The sequence below is a fragment of the Perca fluviatilis genome, chromosome 18 (assembly GCF_010015445.1).
Source record: "Perca fluviatilis chromosome 18, GENO_Pfluv_1.0, whole genome shotgun sequence".
In the NCBI taxonomy this organism is placed as follows: domain Eukaryota; kingdom Metazoa; phylum Chordata; class Actinopteri; order Perciformes; family Percidae; genus Perca; species Perca fluviatilis.
The window spans coordinates 17,447,249-17,454,748 of record NC_053129.1 but is presented as its reverse complement, the minus strand read 5'-3'; the positions used below and the strand labels follow the sequence as shown (position 1 = coordinate 17,454,748).

Here is a 7,500-nt window from a genome sequence, read left to right as displayed (position 1 = left end):
ATAAATGTACTGAGAGATGCAGACAGCAGGTTTTGAGACACCTGTCCCCCTAAAGATAAGAGCAAGAGATACCAGAAAGCTGGCAATGTGTGTTTCAGAGGTCTTATCTGAGCTGATGCAACATAGTGCTGACACACACATACAGTATGTACACACACTGCTAAAAAGATCATGCAAAAGGGGACTATCTATCTATCTATCTATCAGGGTTTTCTTTTTTGTGTATTTATTTTATGCTATTATCATTATTAAAATATAGTTTCCAGGATTCAGCAGATAATAAAACAATTCAATCCACTACAGTAATAACCAAGAATTACACAATATGTTAAGTGTTTAATTACCAGCACTATGGCAAAAGAGAAGTTGATGTGTGCGTCACAGCGCTTTTAAATTAATGTGCATTGTCAGCACTAAGACTGATGAACCAGCAATGTGTAAAATGTGTTTGGAAATTATTCTTTTTCTCACACTCAAAAGCTTTCATATGTCAGCCTTGATGAAGAGAAGACTGGAAAACATACAGTACATTGCTTGTCCACCTACTTTTTGGTAATTTCCTATTAATTATGAATTCACTGATAACATAAATGAATGTGATGTCACCTGTCACTCCTTGATCAGCTGCCTTTATCTCCTCTCCTGTAACACAATGTTACTGTAAACAACATGGTTTAGGAGTTAATATTGGCAACTGAACTCCAATACACAAACTGTAGACCACTATATAATACATTATCTTCATATTACTGTAAACAGATAAAATATCCTAATGTACACTTTCCTGTTGTGTGACAGTGAACCTATTTTTATATAAAAAGGATTATAGGAAATAAAAAATGCAGCTGAGGTGCAGCTTTTTCTTTTCGATTTTCTTTTAGTAGATTTAAGTTTTACAACTAATCTACAATTGTAAACATACAATTTTAAAACATTTACCCTACCATGAAGATTATATTTGCTAAAGTACATAGATGGATAATGTATGCTTGAGTATCTAGACCCAAGAATGTTAATATAATGCATTTTGCAAAGAAGCGGTTAAAAAATCTCTTTAATAATGTCTCAGACTAACAGCGTTTTAGTCTAATTAAATGGAAAATGATACATACCTTGAAAATGAGTTCACGCACACACACAAACACACACACACGCACACACACACACACACACACACACACACACACACACACACACACACAAAACCACAGGCTTCACAATGTAGTTATCTGGATGCAACATTGGGGTAATGTGACCAAGCAGAGGCGCCTTAGCTCATCAGCAAGGGTTGAGGTGTGTGTGTGTGTGTGTGTGTGTGTGTGTGTGTGTGTGTGTGTGTGTGTGTGTGTGTGTGTGTGTGTGTGTGTGCGTGCGTGCGTGAGGATGTGGAGAGTGTGAGAAAGGGGGGGCAGGATTTAGGGTGGCAGGAGAACAGCCGTGCAGAGAGATAAGAAGTTGTGGGATTGTTGAGTCGAGTGGGGGGAAAAAAGCAGAGAAAACAGATGGATACAGAGACTCTTTATGTGTGTGTGTATGTGTGTGTATGTGTGTGTGTGTGTGTGTGTGTGTGTTTGTGTGTGTGTGTGTGTGTGTGTGTGTGTGTTTACCACAACTTCATCTTTGCAGTAGTGCAGATATTAGAGGTCACATTTAAAGTGGAAGCACTTCAGAATAATAACCAATTCATTCCTTTTTCATTAAAGTATTTATTACACTCACATGATTGACCCAAGAACCTTTAATGATTACAAATATGTTGCTTTTATAAACAGAAAACGCATTTTTTATAGCAATAACATAAAGCTCAGAAAGGATTTCTGTTGGAACCCGCGGCAGGTTTGCTGCATGTCTCTCTCCCCTTTCATGCTGTCCTGGTGATTAAAGGCAGAAATGCCCAAAGAATAATCTTAAAAAAAGAAAAAAGAAATGATTCCTGTTGCACACAGTTGTCATTTTGTCCTGGTGTTGAACACAAGTGGAAATACAGAAAAAGAGTAACATGTAACATGTCATAAACAGATTTACATATTATACATGATGTTCAAACAGTTTTATCGAGAATGCATGCCCCTCTAATACATGTTTTAAGCCTCTTTTATTCTGCACAACATGAGTTAATAATGTACATCTGTCATGTTCAGCCCTTATCCACTCACCACGTACCATCTGCTGGGTGCAGCTCGCTACCTTTCGTTTATCAAAGAAGCCGTTAAGCAGGGGATTCCCAATTCCTCCCAGAGTTTTGTTCCTGCCATTTGGGGATGAAAAGTCCAATAAAAGCAGAGAAAAAGTTAAAGGTGAAAGGTCGGTTTTGGATAATATTCCTCAAAGAAGAGACAGTGTTAGAGAGCAAGCGGGGACACAGAGCCTGAATGCGGCTCCGCTTGACACTAATATCCAAATAAGCTGTGAGGACTATTTTCCCGGTAGCGCATGCGTGTTCGCACCGTCGCTACAAATACATGGACACACACATTCGTGTATGAAAGCTCACGCACAAGTGCTGTAGCTAGTGTCCATCCTGTATACGCATGCATACCTAAACAGGAAGATTAGTCACACACCTGCTTTTCATGTATATGTATAGTGATGGCAAAAAACAATGCAGCAAAAAACTGTTGCAATGCTTTCACACTCATTCTCTCTGAGCAGGCATTCACATATTCTCACCACACACACCCGCAGCCCAGCTCAGCTGAGTTAAGCAAATTATCTCTGTGTTGTTAAAACCAGCTTTCTATCTATCCTCTTGCAGATGCTCACACCTCTAAACACACACACACACACACACACACACACACACACACACACACACACACACACACACACACACACACAGTACCTGTCATTTCCTGTCTTCCTGAAAAAAAGCTTGATCTTACCCCTGATGGACGTCCACATGCTTGTACAGTGGACATTACGGCAGTGGAAGTCAAGGCAAGCGAGACAAATGAGTGTGCGTGGAAAAGAGAAGCAGGAGTTATGCAAAAACAATCACACGACACAACATCGTCACACAATCGGCACGTCACTAACTGGATGAGTAAAACGTGAGAAACAACGCTGCCTGGTGAAAAGACTGGGTTGTGATTGCTGGTATCTGTTAGTGGAGAAGATTCCAATGAACGTGCATTTGTGCACAAGAGGAAGATGGAATACGAATGTGTCAGTGCCCATGTTTTTGTGCCTGTTTTGTGTGTGGGCATGCACATCATCAGTAGTGAAGGTACATTCGGTTTGAATCATGTTCTGAGAATCCGCGGGCCCACATCAGATACATGTGCCACATGTAGCACACACACACACACACACACACACACACACACACACACACACACACACACACACACACACACACACACACACACACCCTGTCATAAACAAAGGGTCATGTGGGAGGAAGTGGGAGGGAGGGAAAGTACCTCATCAAGACAACAACAACAGCAGAGGTGCAGGGAGTGACAGCTGCTCACTGAGAGAGACATGAGGGATCACCTCTGTACCATAACAACAAACACAACACCGCACAGCATGGCTGCCTCCAATCTCACAGACAGAGCAGACCAATGGACACACCTAATGGACAAAATGTTTGGGACAAAGTCCTCCTTTATTGTAATCGGTCTGTATTTAACAAGAGGACTTTTGCTTTTTTAATTGGCAGTTTTAACCTCAGTGATCCCCTTACATTGAACATTTCTGTTTTACGGTCACAGGGGGCCAACCTGAAGATGAGTACATCGACACTAAAGGTGAATAGAAATAGAAACACTCACACACTGTGTTTGGAAATGGAGAAGTTATTATTCTAGCATGTACCCTGTTTAGTACAATATTACTCTATGAGATGATGAACTGCACCACCTGTTTCACAGACTGTTTAGTGTTTGGGATTGCTCTGCTCAGTATTTTTGTATTACCTAAATCCCAACTGTGACATCACATCCTTTTTTGTGGGCCACACGAGGGCCAAGTTGAGAGAGGAAGACTCACGTACATTTTGTCAACTAAGGTTAAAAATGTATCCTTTTCTTTCATTTCGGCTTTTCCGTCCACACTAGCTGGCAGATTTCACACAAATGGAGACTTTCGACAACTCTCGAGAGAATTTATGTTAAAATTTGTTAGACTACATCACAATCTCAAAATAGTTATCTTAATTCACATATCTACACAGCAGCACGGGAATTAATGTGTGCCTGGTAAAAGGTACTATTTATGAGCCATGATCTTGATGATCATGATTGTAAGCAGAAACAGAAAAATATGTACAGTAGTTTTGTTGATTACCGACCAACAGAGTATGAAGAAGAAAGGATTTAGCCATTTGTCTTTATGAACACAACCTGGAAACACTAGTGTGAACACATACTCTGCATTTTCAAATTTAGCTAGCTCAATGTGTGCATAGCGCATAGTTTGTGCAGGACTTCCTGTCACAGTCTAGTGCCGATTCTCTCTGACCAATCAGTGGTCTGCAGAGTTTTAATTCCACCTTTTAGTGTTGGCTCAGCTTGCTTAAAACCTTGACTGAGTTGATACCAAAAGTACTAGTTACTAGCCACAATTATTGCTAATAGAAAACCGAAAAAGAGCGCTTCGACTTGACTAGAGTCGTGCCGTACAATGCAAAATGGAAATGCTGCATCCGTCGTTCTTTTTTCACTCTACAGATAATGTATATGGCTAACACTTTTTGTGACATCATGTTGCTGCTTTGACCTTCATCACTTTGATTTTTCAGTAAGAAAGAGCCCCCATTCTTTTGTGGGTATGGGTATTATAGTCCACCAATCTGGACTATACACAACTATACACACATAAATAGAGTATCTGACCACTCTAAGTACCTCTCTTGACCACAATTGACTCCAATTAAACTTATACCCAGCATATACCCATGGCCACACCTAGAGACACTGTGCTGGTCCAGCCGTGCTATTACGTAATGCTAATTTAGAAGTATCACTCATTTTTCAGACAGGCACACTGAGGGTATAGTGTTTGTTGTTATACTGGGAATCCCTGACTTGCTGTTTGACTGTATGAAGAATATGAATCTTACATAGTCATTTTAGTCATCCATCATTGTGCAGTATTGATAAGTGAAAGTTGTGAATTACATACCTCAGGGGAACTCCCGGCTGCAGAGTCACTCTCTCACACTCACACATATGCAAACAGGCACACCTGCCTCCAGGGGAAACCACCCCAATCGGTATGGCCTTAGATACATTGATTATTCGTTATAAGGAACAAAATGGTAGTAATAAATATGGACATGAACCCCCCCCCCCCTACATGTAACAGTAGCAACCCGTAGAGGTATTTGACCTGACACAGTTGTCTTAAGTGTTATTGTTGGCACGTTAGTCAGGAGAGTTGTAAAGTGCAGGTGCATAGCTCTCTGGACAGATTGTTGCAGGGCGAGGAGGAGTTTTTCATATGCAAACACACATACACACACACACACACACACACACACACACAGTCACACTCACACACATGCACAGGTGCATCCAGGTAGATAACCTGGTGCCATGCAATTTTATCACCCAAGAGCCTTTGACGTTACAATTTTTTTCTCTCAAATCTTTCACCTGCAATATATAATAAGATAACCACTCTTAACACCCACGCTGTGTCCAAGTCTTGAAACCTTTTGAAAGTTGAAAATTTGCATTTTTGCCGATACAGCATAATGATAACAAGACTTTCCACACTTTTTCATTTAAATAAAGAACGGAATAATACTGAATACTTGCCCACAACCAAACTTAAGGTGAGTTCAAACACAACAGAGAGCTAATTGTTCTCAAAAAGTTGACCAGAACCGTTTGTACAGCCAATGTAAAAACATTGGCGATAGCTAGTGTACAGCTCAGAACTCACCAGGAACTCCCCGTCAACAACAAGCAAACATCCACAGTGTGTTTCCCCCGTTTGCAAAGTGGTCCTGGACGCTATCAGAGCTTAGGCTAATGTTAGCAGCTCTGTCCTGCTCTTTTGGTTTTGGGGAAGTTTACACTTCAGCAACGTTAACTGAGATAACCTTACGTTTGTCTCAAATATTGGTAAGTCCTCATCCTATAAGCCTATTTTCTGGTATGTTAAAAGTGAAAACATAAAATGTGAAAAAGTATGTAAGCTAAACAGTCAAAAAGGTTACAGTGACTACGTTTACAAGCTGTCAATTTTCGGGTTATGGTCGGGTTAAGGTTACTATTCGGGTTTCTGAAACATTCGGAATTACCCGTTTACATGCGTGAGCAGAGAGAGTTACTCCTACATGGAATTTGTAATCAATTGGCAATATCCCGACGTAAACGGCGACGCACGGTTAGCGTCTGGACGTAGCCTACGGACAACCTTAAGACGCAATAACTTTTCGGTCACCTTCTTATAAAGCTCACTATCACGGTACTTTCTGCCGTCAACAAAATACATTATATTCATGGTTTTCACCACATTAATAAAGAAATTGGTTTCCTCCTCGCTCCAAAAGTGTGGTGCTGTGCTGCGTCTCGCCATGTTTACCTCTACTTCTTGTTTACTTCCGGTATACTGCGCGCAGATTTTCTGCATTGACATATATATAACTATGTTATTATAGTATATAATTATTATTATAACTATGTTTTCTGGCACATAGTACAAGAAGTTCCTCTACTCAAAAGATTCCTTGCGAATAGAACATGCGCAGAACACAAATGTTCCTTTTGATGGGGATATGCCGATATGCGTTTACATGACCAAAATTTCGGGTTAGAAAAGGGGTAACCCAGGTAGCATATTCGGGTTTTTAAAAACCGGAATATGAGCATATTCGGGTTTTTGCCGGTGTTTACATGGCCGTGCGTGACCGGGTTATTGCTAATATTCTGGTTTTGAACGGGTTATTGGCTGCATGTAAACGTAGTCAATGAAATAACTTGAATGAACTTACATTGTACCAGCCTTTGTTCTACACTGCAATACAACATATTCTACATGGACACTTTTTGCCTTGGTAGCTTTAGCATCAGTCATTTATCATGTATGTAGCCATCAAGTGCATTTTAAAGGATTCTTATCTTAGAACAAGTCAGCTGGAAGAAGGAAGCGACTGGAGAAGGTGTTTTCAACCAACTGGTCGAGTTAGCTTAATTAGTTAGCTAGCTACAGCTGATAAAATTGGTCACTGACAGTTCAAGTCAATACAGCCGGCATAAATCAAAGGCTGACAGCTAAAAATGAGAAGCATGGACAATGAATTGCATCTAAAATGTGCTTCCTTTTCTCCCTCAACACGTATTTTTAAGCTCAGCTTTGGAATTTATTGCAGGCTAAAATCAAGTTATACTGGATAATTTGTAAGGGTTTGGATCGTAATAACTGTGTTTATTGTCTGACGAAAGGCACAGTAACATAAAACCATATAATAAAAGCTTTGTGATATGAGATTTTTATTTAAACAAATGGAGGCTGCAGATCCCGTAGTGTTGAATGCCCTCTCCGAGG

The 7,500-nt window shown here is 40.3% G+C and overlaps 2 long non-coding RNA genes across 4 annotated transcripts in view; both read right to left on the bottom strand.

Annotated features, from left to right (window-relative positions):
- Positions 1-1,686: 1,686 nt before the first annotated feature.
- Positions 1,687-5,219, bottom strand: LOC120546214. 2 transcript variants are annotated; one of them, XR_005636836.1, is made up of 3 exons: positions 2,883-5,219; positions 2,157-2,248; positions 1,687-1,906 (listed from the first exon to the last, which is right to left on the bottom strand). It is a non-coding gene; the product is annotated as an uncharacterized LOC120546214 (long non-coding RNA). The 2 variants fall into 2 exon arrangements; XR_005636837.1 differs by having other exon boundaries at positions 2,164-2,248; positions 2,883-5,218.
- A 1,726-nt stretch (positions 5,220-6,945) lies between these two features.
- LOC120546618 overlaps positions 6,946-7,500 on the bottom strand; it is a 17,784-nt gene continuing 17,229 nt past the window's right edge. For both annotated transcript variants that reach the window (XR_005636901.1, XR_005636900.1), the window contains exon 2: positions 6,946-7,500. This exon is cut by the window's right edge and continues 3,243 nt beyond it. This is a non-coding gene — a long non-coding RNA (uncharacterized LOC120546618).